At 50.7% G+C, this 20,554-nt stretch overlaps 1 long non-coding RNA gene across 1 annotated transcript in view; it reads right to left on the reverse strand.

Annotated features, from left to right (window-relative positions):
• LOC134335385 (uncharacterized) overlaps positions 1-18,290 on the reverse strand; it is a 50,819-nt gene extending 32,529 nt beyond the window's left edge. The window contains exon 1 of the long non-coding RNA XR_010015585.1: positions 18,187-18,290. This is a non-coding gene — a long non-coding RNA (uncharacterized LOC134335385). The remainder of the gene's footprint in view (positions 1-18,186) is intronic.
• Positions 18,291-20,554: the final 2,264 nt, after the last annotated feature.

Genomic DNA, 20,554 nt, shown 5'->3' on the forward strand with positions numbered 1-20,554 from the left:
AACAAACAAACACTTGGGGTGGGAGCCGCAAACAAACACTTGGGGTGGGAGCCGCAAACAAACACTTGAAGTGGGAGCCGCAAACAAACACTTGAAGTGGGAGCCGCAAACAAACACTTGGGGTGGGAGCCGCAAACAAACACTTGGGGTGGGAGCCGCAAACAAACACTTGGGGTGGGAGCCAACAAACAAACACGGGGTGGGAGCCAACAAACAAACACGGGGTGGGAGCCAACAAACAAACACGGGGTGGGAGCCAACAAACAAACACGGGGTGGGAGCCAACAAACAAACACTTGGGGTGGGAGCCACAAACAAACACTTGGGGTGGGAGCCAACAAACAAACACTTGGGGTGGGAGCCAACAAACAGTTGGGGTGGGAGCCAACAAACAGTTGGGGTGGGAGCCAACAAACAGTTGGGGTGGGAGCCAACAAACAGTTGGGGTGGGAGCCAACAAACAGTTGGGGTGGGAGCCAACAAACAGTTGGGGTGGGAGCCAACAAACAGTTGGGGTGGGAGCCAACAAACACTTGGGGTGGGAGCCAACAAACACTTGGGGTGGGAGCCAACAAACACTTGGGGTGGGAGCCAACAAACAAACACTTGGGGTGGGAGCCAACAAACACTTGGGGTGGGAGCCGCAAACAAACACTTGGGGTGTGAGCCGCAAACAAACACTTGGGGTGTGAGCCGCAAACAAACACTTGGGGTGGGAGCCAACAAACAAACACTTGGGGTGGGAGCCAACAAACAAACACTTGGGGTGGGAGCCGCAAACAAACACTTGGGGTGGGAGCCAACAAACAAACACTTGGGGTGGGAGCCAACAAACAAACACTTGGGGTGGGAGCCGCAAATAAACACTTGGGGTGGGAGCCAACAAACAAACACTTGGGGTGGGAGCCAACAAACAAACACTTGGGGTGGAAGCCGCAAACAAACACTTGGGGTGGGAGCCAACAAACAAACACTTGGGGTGGGAGCCAACAAACACTTGGGGTGGGAGCCAACAAACACTTGGGGTGGGAGCCAACAAACACTTGGGGTGGGAGCCGCAAACAAACACTTGGGGTGTGAGCCGCAAACAAACACTTGGGGTGTGAGCCGCAAACAAACACTTGGGGTGGGAGCCAACAAACAAACACTTGGGGTGGGAGCCAACAAACAAACACTTGGGGTGGGAGCCGCAAACAAACACTTGGGGTGGGAGCCAACAAACAAACACTTGGGGTGGGAGCCAACAAACAAACACTTGGGGTGGGAGCCAACAAACAAACACTTGGGGTGGGAGCCAACAAACAAACACTTGGGGTGGGAGCCGCAAATAAACACTTGGGGTGGGAGCCAACAAACAAACACGGGGTGGGAGCCAACAAACAAACACTTGGGGTGGGAGCCAACAAACAAACACTTGGGGTGGGAGCCAACAAACAAACACTTGGGGTGGGAGCCAACAAACAAACACTTGGGGTGGGAGCCAACAAACACTTGGGGTGGGAGCCAACAAACAAACACTTGGGGTGGGAGCCAACAAACAAACACTTGGGGTGGGAGCCACAAACAAACACTTGGGGTGGGAGCCAACAAACAAACACTTGGGGTAAGAGCCAACAAACACTTGGGGTAAGAGCCAACAAACACTTGGGGTGGGAGCCAACAAACAAACACTTGGGGTGGGAGCCAACAAACAAACACTTGGGGTGGGAGCCAACAAACAAACACTTGGGGTGGGAGCCAACAAACAAACACTTGGGGTGGGAGCCAACAAACAAACACTTGGGGTGGGAGCCAACAAACAAACACTTGGGGTGGGAGCCACAAACAAACACTTGGGGTGGGAGCCAACAAACAAACACTTGGGGTGGGAGCCAACAAACAAACACTTGGGGTGGGAGCCAACAAACACTTGGGGTGGGAGCCAACAAACAAACACTTGGGGTGGGAGCCAACAAACAAAAAACACTTGGGGTCGGAGCCAACAAACACTTGGGGTGGGAGCCAACAAACACTTGGGGTGGGAGCCAACAAACACTTGGGGTGGGAGCCAACAAACACTTGGGGTGGGAGCCAACAAACACTTGGGGTGGGAGCCAACAAACAAACACTTGGGGTGGGAGCCAACAAACACTTGGGGTGGGAGCCGCAAACAAACACTTGGGGTGTGAGCCGCAAACAAACACTTGGGGTGTGAGCCGCAAACAAACACTTGGGGTGTGAGCCGCAAACAAACACTTGGGGTGGGAGCCAACAAACAAACACTTGGGGTGGGAGCCAACAAACAAACACTTGGGGTGGGAGCCGCAAACAAACACTTGGGGTGGGAGCCAACAAACAAACACTTGGGGCGGGAGCCAACAAACAAACACTTGGGGTGGGAGCCAACAAACAAACACTTGGGGTGGGAGCCGCAAATAAACACTTGGGGTGGGAGCCAACAAACAAACACTTGGGGTGGGAGCCAACAAACACTTGGGGTGGGAGCCGCAAACAAACACTTGGGGTGTGAGCCGCAAACAAACACTTGGGGTGTGAGCCGCAAACAAACACTTGGGGTGGGAGCCAACAAACAAACACTTGGGGTGGAAGCCGCAAACAAACACTTGGGGTGGGAGCCAACAAACAAACACTTGGGGTGGGAGCCAACAAACAAACACTTGGGGTGGGAGCCAACAAACAAACACTTGGGGTGGGAGCCAACAAACAAACACATGGGGTGGGAGCCAACAAACACTTTGGGTGGGAGCCAACAAACAAACACTTGGGGTGGGAGCCAACAAACACTTGGGGTGGGAGCCGCAAACAAACACTTGGGGTGGGAGCCAACAAACAAACACTTGGGGTGGGAGCCAACAAACAAACATTTGGGGTGGGAGCCAACAAACACTTGGGGTGGGAGCCAACAAACAAACACTTGGGGTGGGAGCCGCAAACAAACACTTGGGGTGGGAGCCGCAAACAAACACTTGAAGTGGGAGCCGCAAACAAACACTTGAAGTGGGAGCCGCAAACAAACACTTGGGGTGGGAGCCGCAAACAAACACTTGGGGTGGGAGCCGCAAACAAACACTTGGGGTGGGAGCCAACAAACACTTGGGGTGGGAGCCAACAAACAAACACGGGGTGGGAGCCAACAAACAAACACGGGGTGGGAGCCAACAAACAAACACGGGGTGGGAGCCAACAAACAAACACTTGGGGTGGGAGCCACAAACAAACACTTGGGGTGGGAGCCAACAAACAAACACTTGGGGTGGGAGCCAACAAACAGTTGGGGTGGGAGCCAACAAACAGTTGGGGTGGGAGCCAACAAACAGTTGGGGTGGGAGCCAACAAACAGTTGGGGTGGGAGCCAACAAACAGTTGGGGTGGGAGCCAACAAACACTTGGGGTGGGAGCCAACAAACACTTGGGGTGGGAGCCAACAAACACTTGGGGTGGGAGCCAACAAACAAACACTTGGGGTGGGAGCCAACAAACACTTGGGGTGGGAGCCGCAAACAAACACTTGGGGTGTGAGCCGCAAACAAACACTTGGGGTGTGAGCCGCAAACAAACACTTGGGGTGGGAGCCAACAAACAAACACTTGGGGTGGGAGCCAACAAACAAACACTTGGGGTGGGAGCCGCAAACAAACACTTGGGGTGGGAGCCAACAAACAAACACTTGGGGTGGGAGCCAACAAACAAACACTTGGGGTGGGAGCCGCAAATAAACACTTGGGGTGGGAGCCAACAAACAAACACTTGGGGTGGGAGCCAACAAACAAACACTTGGGGTGGAAGCCGCAAACAAACACTTGGGGTGGGAGCCAACAAACAAACACTTGGGGTGGGAGCCAACAAACACTTGGGGTGGGAGCCAACAAACACTTGGGGTGGGAGCCAACAAACACTTGGGGTGGGAGCCGCAAACAAACACTTGGGGTGTGAGCCGCAAACAAACACTTGGGGTGTGAGCCGCAAACAAACACTTGGGGTGGGAGCCAACAAACAAACACTTGGGGTGGGAGCCAACAAACAAACACTTGGGGTGGGAGCCGCAAACAAACACTTGGGGTGGGAGCCAACAAACAAACACTTGGGGTGGGAGCCAACAAACAAACACTTGGGGTGGGAGCCAACAAACAAACACTTGGGGTGGGAGCCAACAAACAAACACTTGGGGTGGGAGCCGCAAATAAACACTTGGGGTGGGAGCCAACAAACAAACACGGGGTGGGAGCCAACAAACAAACACTTGGGGTGGGAGCCAACAAACAAACACTTGGGGTGGGAGCCAACAAACAAACACTTGGGGTGGGAGCCAACAAACAAACACTTGGGGTGGGAGCCAACAAACAAACACTTGGGGTGGGAGCCAACAAACACTTGGGGTGGGAGCCAACAAACAAACACTTGGGGTGGGAGCCAACAAACAAACACTTGGGGTGGGAGCCACAAACAAACACTTGGGGTGGGAGCCAACAAACAAACACTTGGGGTAAGAGCCAACAAACACTTGGGGTAAGAGCCAACAAACACTTGGGGTGGGAGCCAACAAACAAACACTTGGGGTGGGAGCCAACAAACAAACACTTGGGGTGGGAGTCAACAAACAAACACTTGGGGTGGGAGCCAACAAACAAACACTTGGGGTGGGAGCCAACAAACAAACACTTGGGGTGGGAGCCAACAAACAAACACTTGGGGTGGGAGCCACAAACAAACACTTGGGGTGGGAGCCAACAAACAAACACTTGGGGTGGGAGCCAACAAACAAACACTTGGGGTGGGAGCCAACAAACACTTGGGGTGGGAGCCAACAAACAAACACTTGGGGTGGGAGCCAACAAACAAAAAACACTTGGGGTCGGAGCCAACAAACACTTGGGGTGGGAGCCAACAAACAAACACTTGGGGTGGGAGCCGCAAACAAACACTTGGGGTGGGAGCCAACAAACAAACACTTGGGGTGGGAGCCAACAAACAAACACTTGGGGTGGGAGCCAACAAACAAACACTTGGGGTGGGAGCCAACAAACACTTGGGGTGGGAGCCAACAAACAAACACTTGGGGTGGGAGCCAACAAACACTTGGGGTGGGAGCCAACAAACACTTGGGGTGGGAGCCAACAAACAAACACTTGGGGTGTGAGCCGCAAATAAACACTTGGGGTGGGAGCCAACAAACAAACACTTGGGGTGGGAGCCAACAAACAAACACTTGGGGTGGGAGCCGCAAACAAACACTTGGGGTGGGAGCCAACAAACAAACACTTGGGGTGGGAGCCAACAAACAAACACTTGGGGTGGGAGCCAACAAACAAACACTTGGGGTGGGAGCCAACAAACAAACACTTGGGGTGGGAGCCAACAAACAAACACTTGGGGTGGGAGCCAACAAACAAACACTTGGGGTGGGAGCCAACAAACAAACACTTGGGGTGGGAGCCAACAAACAAACACTTGGGGTGGGAGCCACAAACAAACACTTGGGGTGGGAGCCAACAAACAAACACTTGGGGTGGGAGCCAACAAACAAACACTTGGGGTGGGAGCCAACAAACACTTGGGGTGGGAGCCAACAAACAAACACTTGGGGTGGGAGCCAACAAACAAAAAACACTTGGGGTCGGAGCCAACAAACACTTGGGGTGGGAGCCAACAAACACTTGGGGTGGGAGCCAACAAACACTTGGGGTGGGAGCCAACAAACACTTGGGGTGGGAGCCAACAAACACTTGGGGTGGGAGCCAACAAACACTTGGGGTGGGAGCCAACAAACACTTGGGGTGGGAGCCAACAAACAAACACTTGGGGTGTGAGCCGCAAACAAACACTTGGGGTGTGAGCCGCAAACAAACACTTGGGGTGGGAGCCAACAAACAAACACTTGGGGTGGGAGCCAACAAACAAACACTTGGGGTGGGAGCCAACAAACACTTGGGGTGGGAGCCAACAAACACTTAGGGTGGGAGCCAACAAACAAACACTTGGGGTGGGAGCCAACAAACAAACACTTGGGGTGGGAGCCAACAAACAAACACTTGGGGTGGGAGCCAACAAACAAACACTTGGGGTGGGAGCCAACAAACACTTGGGGTGGGAGCCAACAAACACTTGGGGTGGGAGCCAACAAACACTTGGGGTGGGAGCCAACAAACAAACACTTGGGGTGGGAGCCAACAAACACTTGGGGTGGGAGCCGCAAACAAACACTTGGGGTGTGAGCCGCAAACAAACACTTGGGGTGTGAGCCGCAAACAAACACTTGGGGTGTGAGCCGCAAACAAACACTTGGGGTGGGAGCCAACAAACAAACACTTGGGGTGGGAGCCAACAAACAAACACTTGGGGTGGGAGCCGCAAACAAACACTTGGGGTGGGAGCCAACAAACAAACACTTGGGGCGGGAGCCAACAAACAAACACTTGGGGTGGGAGCCAACAAACAAACACGGGGTGGGAGCCAACAAACAAACACGGGGTGGGAGCCAACAAACAAACACGGGGTGGGAGCCAACAAACAAACACTTGGGGTGGGAGCCACAAACAAACACTTGGGGTGGGAGCCAACAAACAAACACTTGGGGTGGGAGCCAACAAACAGTTGGGGTGGGAGCCAACAAACAGTTGGGGTGGGAGCCAACAAACAGTTGGGGTGGGAGCCAACAAACAGTTGGGGTGGGAGCCAACAAACAGTTGGGGTGGGAGCCAACAAACACTTGGGGTGGGAGCCAACAAACACTTGGGGTGGGAGCCAACAAACAAACACTTGGGGTGGGAGCCAACAAACACTTGGGGTGGGAGCCGCAAACAAACACTTGGGGTGTGAGCCGCAAACAAACACTTGGGGTGTGAGCCGCAAACAAACACTTGGGGTGGGAGCCAACAAACAAACACTTGGGGTGGGAGCCAACAAACAAACACTTGGGGTGGGAGCCGCAAACAAACACTTGGGGTGGGAGCCAACAAACAAACACTTGGGGTGGGAGCCAACAAACAAACACTTGGGGTGGGAGCCGCAAACAAACACTTGGGGTGTGAGCCGCAAACAAACACTTGGGGTGTGAGCCGCAAACAAACACTTGGGGTGGGAGCCAACAAACAAACACTTGGGGTGGAAGCCGCAAACAAACACTTGGGGTGGGAGCCAACAAACAAACACTTGGGGTGGGAGCCAACAAACACTTGGGGTGGGAGCCAACAAACACTTGGGGTGGGAGCCAACAAACACTTGGGGTGGGAGCCAACAAACACTTGGGGTGGGAGCCAACAAACACTTGGGGTGGGAGCCAACAAACACTTGGGGTGGGAGCCAACAAACAAACACTTGGGGTGGGAGCCAACAAACACTTGGGGTGGGAGCCGCAAACAAACACTTGGGGTGTGAGCCGCAAACAAACACTTGGGGTGTGAGCCGCAAACAAACACTTGGGGTGGGAGCCAACAAACAAACACTTGGGGTGGGAGCCAACAAACAAACACTTGGGGTGGGAGCCGCAAACAAACACTTGGGGTGGGAGCCAACAAACAAACACTTGGGGCGGGAGCCAACAAACAAACACTTGGGGTGGGAGCCAACAAACAAACACTTGGGGTGGGAGCCGCAAATAAACACTTGGGGTGGGAGCCAACAAACAAACACTTGGGGTGGGAGCCAACAAACACTTGGGGTGGGAGCCGCAAACAAACACTTGGGGTGTGAGCCGCAAACAAACACTTGGGGTGTGAGCCGCAAACAAACACTTGGGGTGGGAGCCAACAAACAAACACTTGGGGTGGAAGCCGCAAACAAACACTTGGGGTGGGAGCCAACAAACAAACACTTGGGGTGGGAGCCAACAAACAAACACTTGGGGTGGGAGCCAACAAACAAACACTTGGGGTGGGAGCCAACAAACAAACACTTGGTGGGAGCCAACAAACAAACACATGGGGTGGGAGCCAACAAACACTTTGGGTGGGAGCCAACAAACAAACACTTGGGGTGGGAGCCAACAAACACTTGGGGTGGGAGCCGCAAACAAACACTTGGGGTGGGAGCCAACAAACAAACACTTGGGGTGGGAGCCAACAAACAAACATTTGGGGTGGGAGCCAACAAACACTTGGGGTGGGAGCCAACAAACAAACACTTGGGGTGGGAGCCGCAAACAAACACTTGGGGTGGGAGCCGCAAACAAACACTTGAAGTGGGAGCCGCAAACAAACACTTGAAGTGGGAGCCGCAAACAAACACTTGGGGTGGGAGCCGCAAACAAACACTTGGGGTGGGAGCCGCAAACAAACACTTGGGGTGGGAGCCAACAAACAAACACGGGGTGGGAGCCAACAAACAAACACGGGGTGGGAGCCAACAAACAAACACGGGGTGGGAGCCAACAAACAAACACGGGGTGGGAGCCAACAAACAAACACTTGGGGTGGGAGCCACAAACAAACACTTGGGGTGGGAGCCAACAAACAAACACTTGGGGTGGGAGCCAACAAACAGTTGGGGTGGGAGCCAACAAACAGTTGGGGTGGGAGCCAACAAACAGTTGGGGTGGGAGCCAACAAACAGTTGGGGTGGGAGCCAACAAACAGTTGGGGTGGGAGCCAACAAACAGTTGGGGTGGGAGCCAACAAACAGTTGGGGTGGGAGCCAACAAACACTTGGGGTGGGAGCCAACAAACACTTGGGGTGGGAGCCAACAAACACTTGGGGTGGGAGCCAACAAACAAACACTTGGGGTGGGAGCCAACAAACACTTGGGGTGGGAGCCGCAAACAAACACTTGGGGTGTGAGCCGCAAACAAACACTTGGGGTGTGAGCCGCAAACAAACACTTGGGGTGGGAGCCAACAAACAAACACTTGGGGTGGGAGCCAACAAACAAACACTTGGGGTGGGAGTCGCAAACAAACACTTGGGGTGGGAGCCAACAAACAAACACTTGGGGTGGGAGCCAACAAACAAACACTTGGGGTGGGAGCCGCAAATAAACACTTGGGGTGGGAGCCAACAAACAAACACTTGGGGTGGGAGCCAACAAACAAACACTTGGGGTGGAAGCCGCAAACAAACACTTGGGGTGGGAGCCAACAAACAAACACTTGGGGTGGGAGCCAACAAACACTTGGGGTGGGAGCCAACAAACACTTGGGGTGGGAGCCAACAAACACTTGGGGTGGGAGCCGCAAACAAACACTTGGGGTGTGAGCCGCAAACAAACACTTGGGGTGTGAGCCGCAAACAAACACTTGGGGTGGGAGCCAACAAACAAACACTTGGGGTGGGAGCCAACAAACAAACACTTGGGGTGGGAGCCGCAAACAAACACTTGGGGTGGGAGCCAACAAACAAACACTTGGGGTGGGAGCCAACAAACAAACACTTGGGGTGGGAGCCAACAAACAAACACTTGGGGTGGGAGCCAACAAACAAACACTTGGGGTGGGAGCCGCAAATAAACACTTGGGGTGGGAGCCAACAAACAAACACGGGGTGGGAGCCAACAAACAAACACTTGGGGTGGGAGCCAACAAACAAACACTTGGGGTGGGAGCCAACAAACAAACACTTGGGGTGGGAGCCAACAAACAAACACTTGGGGTGGGAGCCAACAAACACTTGGGGTGGGAGCCAACAAACAAACACTTGGGGTGGGAGCCAACAAACAAACACTTGGGGTGGGAGCCACAAACAAACACTTGGGGTGGGAGCCAACAAACAAACACTTGGGGTAAGAGCCAACAAACACTTGGGGTAAGAGCCAACAAACACTTGGGGTGGGAGCCAACAAACAAACACTTGGGGTGGGAGCCAACAAACAAACACTTGGGGTGGGAGCCAACAAACAAACACTTGGGGTGGGAGCCAACAAACAAACACTTGGGGTGGGAGCCAACAAACAAACACTTGGGGTGGGAGCCAACAAACAAACACTTGGGGTGGGAGCCACAAACAAACACTTGGGGTGGGAGCCAACAAACAAACACTTGGGGTGGGAGCCAACAAACAAACACTTGGGGTGGGAGCCAACAAACACTTGGGGTGGGAGCCAACAAACAAACACTTGGGGTGGGAGCCAACAAACAAAAAACACTTGGGGTCGGAGCCAACAAACACTTGGGGTGGGAGCCAACAAACACTTGGGGTGGGAGCCAACAAACACTTGGGGTGGGAGCCAACAAACACTTGGGGTGGGAGCCAACAAACACTTGGGGTGGGAGCCAACAAACAAACACTTGGGGTGGGAGCCAACAAACACTTGGGGTGGGAGCCGCAAACAAACACTTGGGGTGTGAGCCGCAAACAAACACTTGGGGTGTGAGCCGCAAACAAACACTTGGGGTGTGAGCCGCAAACAAACACTTGGGGTGGGAGCCAACAAACAAACACTTGGGGTGGGAGCCAACAAACAAACACTTGGGGTGGGAGCCGCAAACAAACACTTGGGGTGGGAGCCAACAAACAAACACTTGGGGCGGGAGCCAACAAACAAACACTTGGGGTGGGAGCCAACAAACAAACACTTGGGGTGGGAGCCGCAAATAAACACTTGGGGTGGGAGCCAACAAACAAACACTTGGGGTGGGAGCCAACAAACACTTGGGGTGGGAGCCGCAAACAAACACTTGGGGTGTGAGCCGCAAACAAACACTTGGGGTGTGAGCCGCAAACAAACACTTGGGGTGGGAGCCAACAAACAAACACTTGGGGTGGAAGCCGCAAACAAACACTTGGGGTGGGAGCCAACAAACAAACACTTGGGGTGGGAGCCAACAAACAAACACTTGGGGTGGGAGCCAACAAACAAACACTTGGGGTGGGAGCCAACAAACAAACACATGGGGTGGGAGCCAACAAACACTTTGGGTGGGAGCCAACAAACAAACACTTGGGGTGGGAGCCAACAAACACTTGGGGTGGGAGCCGCAAACAAACACTTGGGGTGGGAGCCAACAAACAAACACTTGGGGTGGGAGCCAACAAACAAACATTTGGGGTGGGAGCCAACAAACACTTGGGGTGGGAGCCAACAAACAAACACTTGGGGTGGGAGCCGCAAACAAACACTTGGGGTGGGAGCCGCAAACAAACACTTGAAGTGGGAGCCGCAAACAAACACTTGAAGTGGGAGCCGCAAACAAACACTTGGGGTGGGAGCCGCAAACAAACACTTGGGGTGGGAGCCGCAAACAAACACTTGGGGTGGGAGCCAACAAACACTTGGGGTGGGAGCCAACAAACAAACACGGGGTGGGAGCCAACAAACAAACACGGGGTGGGAGCCAACAAACAAACACGGGGTGGGAGCCAACAAACAAACACTTGGGGTGGGAGCCACAAACAAACACTTGGGGTGGGAGCCAACAAACAAACACTTGGGGTGGGAGCCAACAAACAGTTGGGGTGGGAGCCAACAAACAGTTGGGGTGGGAGCCAACAAACAGTTGGGGTGGGAGCCAACAAACAGTTGGGGTGGGAGCCAACAAACAGTTGGGGTGGGAGCCAACAAACACTTGGGGTGGGAGCCAACAAACACTTGGGGTGGGAGCCAACAAACACTTGGGGTGGGAGCCAACAAACAAACACTTGGGGTGGGAGCCAACAAACACTTGGGGTGGGAGCCGCAAACAAACACTTGGGGTGTGAGCCGCAAACAAACACTTGGGGTGTGAGCCGCAAACAAACACTTGGGGTGGGAGCCAACAAACAAACACTTGGGGTGGGAGCCAACAAACAAACACTTGGGGTGGGAGCCGCAAACAAACACTTGGGGTGGGAGCCAACAAACAAACACTTGGGGTGGGAGCCAACAAACAAACACTTGGGGTGGGAGCCGCAAATAAACACTTGGGGTGGGAGCCAACAAACAAACACTTGGGGTGGGAGCCAACAAACAAACACTTGGGGTGGAAGCCGCAAACAAACACTTGGGGTGGGAGCCAACAAACAAACACTTGGGGTGGGAGCCAACAAACACTTGGGGTGGGAGCCAACAAACACTTGGGGTGGGAGCCAACAAACACTTGGGGTGGGAGCCGCAAACAAACACTTGGGGTGTGAGCCGCAAACAAACACTTGGGGTGTGAGCCGCAAACAAACACTTGGGGTGGGAGCCAACAAACAAACACTTGGGGTGGGAGCCAACAAACAAACACTTGGGGTGGGAGCCGCAAACAAACACTTGGGGTGGGAGCCAACAAACAAACACTTGGGGTGGGAGCCAACAAACAAACACTTGGGGTGGGAGCCAACAAACAAACACTTGGGGTGGGAGCCAACAAACAAACACTTGGGGTGGGAGCCGCAAATAAACACTTGGGGTGGGAGCCAACAAACAAACACGGGGTGGGAGCCAACAAACAAACACTTGGGGTGGGAGCCAACAAACAAACACTTGGGGTGGGAGCCAACAAACAAACACTTGGGGTGGGAGCCAACAAACAAACACTTGGGGTGGGAGCCAACAAACAAACACTTGGGGTGGGAGCCAACAAACACTTGGGGTGGGAGCCAACAAACAAACACTTGGGGTGGGAGCCAACAAACAAACACTTGGGGTGGGAGCCACAAACAAACACTTGGGGTGGGAGCCAACAAACAAACACTTGGGGTAAGAGCCAACAAACACTTGGGGTAAGAGCCAACAAACACTTGGGGTGGGAGCCAACAAACAAACACTTGGGGTGGGAGCCAACAAACAAACACTTGGGGTGGGAGTCAACAAACAAACACTTGGGGTGGGAGCCAACAAACAAACACTTGGGGTGGGAGCCAACAAACAAACACTTGGGGTGGGAGCCAACAAACAAACACTTGGGGTGGGAGCCACAAACAAACACTTGGGGTGGGAGCCAACAAACAAACACTTGGGGTGGGAGCCAACAAACAAACACTTGGGGTGGGAGCCAACAAACACTTGGGGTGGGAGCCAACAAACAAACACTTGGGGTGGGAGCCAACAAACAAAAAACACTTGGGGTCGGAGCCAACAAACACTTGGGGTGGGAGCCAACAAACAAACACTTGGGGTGGGAGCCGCAAACAAACACTTGGGGTGGGAGCCAACAAACAAACACTTGGGGTGGGAGCCAACAAACAAACACTTGGGGTGGGAGCCAACAAACAAACACTTGGGGTGGGAGCCAACAAACACTTGGGGTGGGAGCCAACAAACAAACACTTGGGGTGGGAGCCAACAAACACTTGGGGTGGGAGCCAACAAACACTTGGGGTGGGAGCCAACAAACAAACACTTGGGGTGTGAGCCGCAAATAAACACTTGGGGTGGGAGCCAACAAACAAACACTTGGGGTGGGAGCCAACAAACAAACACTTGGGGTGGGAGCCGCAAACAAACACTTGGGGTGGGAGCCAACAAACAAACACTTGGGGTGGGAGCCAACAAACAAACACTTGGGGTGGGAGCCAACAAACAAACACTTGGGGTGGGAGCCAACAAACACTTGGGGTGGGAGCCAACAAACACGTGGGGTGGGAGCCAACAAACACGTGGGGTGGGAGCCAACAAACAAACACTTGGGGTGGGAGCCAACAAACACTTGGGGTGGGAGCCGCAAACAAACACTTGGGGTGTGAGCCAACAAACACTTGGGGTGGGAGCCAACAAACACGTGGGGTGGGAGCCAACAAACAAACACTTGGGGTGGGAGCCAACAAACAAACACTTGGGGTGGGAGCCAACAAACACTTGGGGTGGGAGCCAACAAACACGTGGGGTGGGAGCCAACAAACACGTGGGGTGGGAGCCAACAAACACTTGGGGTGGGAGCCAACAAACACTTGGGGTGGGAGCCAACAAACACGTGGGGTGGGAGCCAACAAACACGTGGGGTGGGAGCCAACAAACACTTGGGGTGGGAGCCAACAAACAAACACTTGGGGTGGGAGCCAACAAACAAACAATTGGGGTAAGAGCCAACAAACACTTGGGGTGGGAGCCAACAAACAAACACTTGGGGTGGGAGCCAACAAACAAACACTTGGGGTGGGAGCCAACAAACAAACACTTGGGGTGGGAGCCAACAAACAAACACTTGGGGTGGGAGCCAACAAACAAACACTTGGGGTGGGAGCCACAAACAAACACTTGGGGTGGGAGCCAACAAACAAACACTTGGGGTGGGAGCCAACAAACAAACACTTGGGGTGGGAGCCAACAAACACTTGGGGTGGGAGCCAACAAACAAACACTTGGGGTGGGAGCCAACAAACAAAAAACACTTGGGGTCGGAGCCAACAAACACTTGGGGTGGGAGCCAACAAACAAACACTTGGGGTGGGAGCCGCAAACAAACACTTGGGGTGGGAGCCAACAAACAAACACTTGGGGTGGGAGCCAACAAACAAACACTTGGGGTGGGAGCCAACAAACAAACACTTGGGGTGGGAGCCAACAAACACTTGGGGTGGGAGCCAACAAACAAACACTTGGGGTGGGAGCCAACAAACAAACACGTGGGGTGGGAGCCAACAAACACACACTTGGGGTGGGAGCCAACAAACAAACACGTGGGGTGGGAGCCAACAAACACGTGGGGTGGGAGCCAACAAACACTTGGGGTGGGAGCCAACAAACACTTGGGGTGGGAGCCAACAAACACTTGGGGTGGGAGCCAACAAACAAACACTTGGGGTGGGAGCCAACAAACAAACACTTGGGGTGGGAGCCGCAAACAAACACTTGGGGTGGGAGCCAACAAACACTTGGGGTGGGAGCCGCAAACAAACACTTGGGGTGGGAGCCAACAAACAAACACTTGGGGTGGGAGCCAACAAACAAACACTTGGGGTGGGAGCCAACAAACAAACACTTGGGGTGGGAGCCAACAAACAAACACTTGGGGTGGGAGCCAACAAACAAACACTTGGGGTGGGAGCCAACAAACACTTGGGGTGGGAGCCAACAAACAAACACTTGGGGTGGGAGCCAACAAACAAACACTTGGGGTGGGAGCCAACAAACACTTGGGGTGGGAGCCAACAAACACGTGGGGTGGGAGCCAACAAACACGTGGGGTGGGAGCCAACAAACACTTGGGGTGGGAGCCAACAAACACTTGGGGTGGGAGCCAACAAACACGTGGGGTGGGAGCCAACAAACACGTGGGGTGGGAGCCAACAAACACTTGGGGTGGGAGCCAACAAACACTTGGGGTGGGAGCCAACAAACACTTGGGGTGGGAGCCAACAAACACTTGGGGTGGGAGCCAACAAACAAACACTTGGGGTGGGAGCCAACAAACAAACACTTGGGGTGGGAGCCAACAAACACTTGGGGTGGGAGCCGCAAACAAACACTTGGGGTGTGAGCCGCAAACAAACACTTGGGGTGGGAGCCAACAAACAAACACTTGGGGTGGGAGCCAACAAACAAACACTTGGGGTGGGAGCCAACAAACAAACACTTGGGGTGGGAGCCAACAAACAAACACTTGGGGTGGGAGCCAACAAACAAACACTTGGGGTGGGAGCCAACAAACAAACACTTGGGGTGGGAGCCAACAAACAAACACTTGGGGTGGGAGCCGCAAACAAACACTTGGGGTGTGAGCCGCAAACAAACACTTGGGGTGTGAGCCGCAAACAAGCACTTGGGGTGGGAGCCAACAAACAAACACTTGGGGTGGGAGCCAACAAACAAACACTTGGGGTGGGAGCCAACAAACAAACACTTGTGGTGGGAGCCGCAAACAAACACTTGGGTGGGAGCAAACAAACAAACACTTGGGGTGGGAGCCAACAAACACTTGTGGTGGGAGCCAACAAACAAACACTTGGGGTGGGAGCCAACAAACAAACACTTGGGGTTTGGTTTGGGTTTTAACGCCATTATAAGCTCTATATTTAGAGCCATCTCTATGGCGTGCCATTTTTATCTTTTTCAGAGTACTTTAACTACATAAAAAATGTTTGAGGTTAAGGTTATAAAAGATGTTTTAGCTTTATGCTTTTAAGAAATTTTAAAATCTTAGAAGGAGCTGTTTTTCTAAAAATGTCTTTTATATCTGATCCAGTTAGGTACAGATTTCTGTCCTGGGTAAAAAGCTCGCATTCACATAGTATATGTTTAATTGTTAAAGTAATTGAGCAATGAGAGCACTTTGGGGCCTGTTCTCCTTTTAATAAGTGTCCGTGTGTAAGGTTTGAGTGTCCTATTCTGCATCGTGTGAGGGCTACTTGGTCCTCCCTCTTCTGAGTATGGTTAATTTGGTTTGGTTGTACGTTTTGTTGGATTTCCCTGAGTTTGTTATTTTCTTGTAAATTCCAGTCCTCTTGCCATTTTTCTTGTATATAGCTCCTTATGATGGGTCTTAGGTCTGTTGGTGGTATGTATATTGGTGTAACTGGTTGTTCTGCTGCTCTTTTGGCTATAGTATCTGCTTCTTCGTTTCCCTTTATACCCTTGTGGCCTGGTATCCAGCAAAACCTCAGTATTTTATTTGATTCATCCAGTGCTTTCAGTTTATACAGTATTTCCTCGATGATGGGGTGGTCAATATTTAGTGATTTGATGGCTTGAATGCAGGACTTTGAATCTGTGCATATGGTGGCTTTCTGGTGACTTGATCTCTGGAAATATGTTGTAGCCATTAGAATAACACTTGGGGTGGGAGCCGCAAACAAACACTTGGGGTGGGAGCCGCAAACAAACACTTGGGGTGGGAGCCAACAAACACTTGGGGTTGGAGCCAACAAACAAACACTTGGGGTGGGAGCCAACAAACACTTGGGGTGGGAGCCAACAAACAAACACTTGGGGTGGGAGCCGCAAACAAACACTTGGGGTGGGAGCCAACAAACAAACACTTGGGGTGGGAGCCAACAAACAAACACTTGGGGTGGGAGCCGCAAACAAACACCTGGGGTGGGAGCCAACAAACAAACACTTGGGGTGGGAGCCAACAAACAAACACTTGGGGTGGGAGCCAACAAACAAACACTTGGGGTGGGAGCCAACAAACAAACACTTGGGGTGGGAGCCAACAAACAAACACTTGGGGTGGGAGCCAACAAACAAACACTTGGGGTGGGAGCCAACAAACAAACACTTGGGGTGGGAGCCGCAAACAAACACTTGGGGTGGGAGCCAACAAACAAACACTTGGGGTGGGAGCCAACAAACAAACACTTGGGGTGGGAGCCAACAAACAAACACTTGGGGTGGGAGCCAACAAACAAACACTTGGGGTGGGAGCCAACAAACAAACACTTGGGGTGGGAGCCAACAAACAAACACTTGGGGTGGGAGCCAACAAACAAACACTTGGGGTGGGAGCCAACAAACAAACACTTGGGGTGGGAGCCAACAAACAAACACTTGGGGTGGGAGCCAACAAACAAACACTTGGGGTGGAAGCCGCAAACAAACACTTGGGGTGGGAGCCAACAAACAAACACTTGGGGTGGGAGCCGCAAACAAACACTTGGGGTGGGAGCCAACAAACAAACACTTGGGGTGGGAGCCAACAAACACTTGGGGTGGGAGCCAACAAACAAACACTTGGGGTGGGAGCCAACAAACAAACACTTGGGGTGGGAGCCAACAAACACTTGGGGTGGGAGCCAACAAACACTTGGGGTGGGAGCCAACAAACACTTGGGGTGGGAGCCAACAAACACTTGGGGTGGGAGCCAACAAACACTTGGGGTGGGAGCCAACAAACACTTGGGGTGGGAGCCAACAAACAAACACTTGGGGTGGGAGCCAACAAACAAACACTTGGGGTGGGAGCCGCAAACAAACACTTGGGGTGTGAGCCGCAAACAAACACTTGGGGTGTGAGCCGCAAACAAACACTTGGGGTGTGAGCCGCAAACAAACACTTGGGGTGGGAGCCAACAAACAAACACTTGGGGTGGGAGCCAACAAACAAACACTTGGGGTGGGAGCCAACAAACAAACACTTGGGGTGGGAGCCAACAAACAAACACTTGGGGTGGGAGCCAACAAACAAACACTTGGGGTGGGAGCCAACAAACACTTGGGGTGGGAGCCAACAAACACTTGGGGTGGGAGCCAACAAACACTTGGGGCCGGAAGCGCAAACACTTGTCAGATGTAAACACGGCAGATGTAAACCACCTTTTTCATATCAAATACCTTTTTTTACCTGAATTTGTGAGATTTTACCAGAGTAAAGTCTCGTAACCGAGAGCTGTAATAAAGTTTTAATATTCTGTTCTTACCGCTCCAACACCGGCCCTCACGATCCGCTCTCAGTTTCTCCAGATGGATCAGAACCAGTTAGCAGCAACGCTAACACAGCAACCAGAGCCCAACACGCCGAGTACACCCTCTGCTAACACACACACATAGATAATACTTTTATATTTATTTTATCTTATAGTTAAGATCAGTACATCCATAATAAGAGGATATTACAGATAAATCTATTAAATCTATTTGTGGGAAAAAAGGCGAGCTCAGGTGAAGATGTGGAACTTGAGGATGCCCCCTCCTCTTGCCAATCAGAAGTGTGGCAGCGTTTTGGTCTCCTCAAGACCCAAAATGAAAAAAGGACAAAAATGGACAAAAAAAAAAAAAAAACCGGATACTGAACTACACAAATAGCACAACGAACATGATAAACATATAAAGCTCCGGTCACCCCGCGTAAGGTAAAATCATTCATAAAAGATAAAACCACGCTGACCAGCGTGTTTACACATCCGCTCTCTGAGCAAAAGAGCTGCATCGGCATTTTCATGGCAAAAGTAGCTGAAAATGAGGGATTTTGATTGCTGGTTAACACACTGGAGCCTAAATACTGCATCCCATCGTGCCTGCACTTTAGCCACACTGTAATGCCGGCACTTTACTTTACAGCACTTTACCAAGCTTGGACGGAGCACAGGCAAAACCTCAGTTTATTTAATGTGGGATTTGTTTTACATTTTCATTTCAGTTTTTTTTTTTTTTTTTTTTTTACACGATGTGAAATGTGAGGGGAAAATGTGCAGTATTGTTTTGATTATTTAGATAATTAAATAATAAAAAATAAATAATAAGATAGTTTATTAATAAATACGTATTATACAGTAATACAGCTGTGAAGATGAAATCTCCTTACAGCTTAATATACATTACTACCATGTTCTGATGCACATAAAGTGTAGCAGAAACAAAAGTGTGTCTATGTCTAACCAAAACCAATCTATGTATAGAGCGATCTAAAAAGTTTGAAAAAAAATGTGTATGTTTGTGTACAGACCGCTATTTTAAGATCAATACAATAAAATTAACATCAAATTGTTATCAAGTTCCACCCATAGTCATGAACACCACTTACTTTAGTACTCATGGTGTGATTTTGGGACATTTTTACAGTACAAATTTGGAGTAATGTAATAAACTTGAGTAACGTGTCTATTTGGTTGTGTACAGACCCCTTTTTGAAGATCAATAAAATTTTTGGGACAATTTTACTGTAGGAATCTGGTTTAATGTGATGGCAAACTCATGTAAAGTGTAAAATTACACCAAAAGTACCACGATGAACACTTCTTGTAGAGTAATCGGATGGTAAACCGATGTAAAGTGTCTGTGTTAACACCACATTTCGAAGTACAATAAAATAAGCAAATCAAAGTGTTATTAAATGCCACCACTACATTCATAAAGAACATTTATGTTGTGATAGAGACAATTTACTGTAGGAATTTAGAGTGACAGGATGGCAAATCCACATTAAGTGTATATTCGGTGTTGTTAAAACCACCTTCTGAAATCCAATTTAAAGCAAATCAAACTGTTATCAAATGAGACCACTATGATCAAAAAGAGCACTTACTCTAGTAAGATCAATAAAATAAGCAAATGAAATTGTTATTAAATACCACCCTTACATTCATGAAGAACACTTACTGTAGTACTCATGTTGTGATTTTAAGACAATTTTACTGCTGAAATTTGGAGTAATGGCATCACAAATTTGCAAAATTGGTTTTGTATAGACCTGGGGGTCCAAAGTGTTAATTATCTGAACATGGTGATCAAGCATTAACGAATAATGAAATAATTTTAATACGACATGCTTTTAATAATATATTACTTAAAGTAGCCGTTGACATTCAAGAATTAATGTAATATTGTCAGTTACTAATTACAAGTTTGCCATTATATCAAATTTCTACAGTAAAATTATCCCAAAGTCAAAACATATAAGTACTGGACTAAGTGTACTTCATGAATCTAGAGGTGGCATCTGATAAACATTTGATTTTAAAAACAACCGAATAGACACTTTATATAAGTTTGTTATAACATTACTCCAAATTCCTACAGTAAAATTGTCCCAGAATCACACCATGAGTACTAGAGTAAGTGTTCTTTATAACTGTATGGGTGGAACTTCAGAATTAGATTGTTTTAATTGTATTGTTCTTCTAAGAGTGGTCTGTACACAATTAAAGAGACACTTTACTCAAAGTAAAAACATGTGAAAAGTCATTAATAACAGAATGAATGCTCGTGTGTAATGGAGTGGATTTGGTGTATCAGAATACGGTAGATTATGATTATGAATCTGTAAACAGCAGCTTTCCTCTCTCCAAC

Source organism: Trichomycterus rosablanca, chromosome 21 (genome assembly GCF_030014385.1).
Source record: "Trichomycterus rosablanca isolate fTriRos1 chromosome 21, fTriRos1.hap1, whole genome shotgun sequence".
NCBI lineage: Eukaryota > Metazoa > Chordata > Actinopteri > Siluriformes > Trichomycteridae > Trichomycterus > Trichomycterus rosablanca.